The 882-nt window shown below is 33.0% G+C and overlaps 1 protein-coding gene across 1 annotated transcript in view; it reads left to right on the forward strand.

Annotated features, from left to right (window-relative positions):
- The window catches only part of LOC103310707 (TWiK family of potassium channels protein 7-like), a 158,625-nt gene that overhangs the window by 133,052 nt on the left and 24,691 nt on the right, over positions 1–882 (forward strand). The gene's annotated exons all lie outside the window — the stretch shown is intronic.

Below are 882 nucleotides of genomic sequence, written 5' to 3' on the forward strand. Positions count from 1 at the left end.
TGCTTTGTATATGGAGCGCCTCATGTGTCAATAGAGACGTGCAAGTGTTTATAAAACAATAGAACTCACTCCACCACGCTGTATAGTTGGTTTTATAACGGCGCGGCGTTGCGAAACACACATCGCCGAAGCACAGTGTATGCGGTTCACATTTTGAACAGTGCTGTATAACTTTGAACAGATGTTTAGGGAACCAATGAGAAATCTGCTGCGCGTAACAGACGCTAATCGGTTAGTCATGTTCTCATTCCGCGCCGAGTATAGGAACAAATGAATGAACGAAATGTAACCATGTACAAGTGACCATACACACACACACACATGAAACATACATATGTGTTTGCTAGGTTGGCGAGTAAATTGGTGGTGTAAAGGCAGTTACTCGCTGCCTCTATTTATAATATTATAATAAATATAATAATAAAAATAATAATAATACTTATTTTAAATATCAAAAACAATTTTATAGTTATAGTATGGTTCGGCCCAATGTCCTAACCCGCTAATGTATAAACATAATGAGCAAAATATAGTGCAAACGCATTAAATTCACAACCCCGTTTACCACATTTTTCAATATTATGTACCTACGTTGTGAATTTATCGCGAAAACGGTATCCAATAAATGAAAATTTACGCCACAGCGGCGCTGGTAAATTAATGAAAATATTGTTATTATACTTACAAAGCTGTTGTTTATATTTTCCATGCAAATATGAGTTTTATTATATTATATTAATTTATAATTACAAATAATCTTATTTGTGATCAATGGTAGTGGGTAAAATGTAGAATTACCTACCTACTTAGATTTATGTATAATATATGTTATTACTTCGACCTTTTTTACTTTATTTAATTATAACATTTTCTACTTTTGAA

This window comes from Acyrthosiphon pisum, chromosome A1 (assembly GCF_005508785.2).
Source record: "Acyrthosiphon pisum isolate AL4f chromosome A1, pea_aphid_22Mar2018_4r6ur, whole genome shotgun sequence".
NCBI lineage: Eukaryota > Metazoa > Arthropoda > Insecta > Hemiptera > Aphididae > Acyrthosiphon > Acyrthosiphon pisum.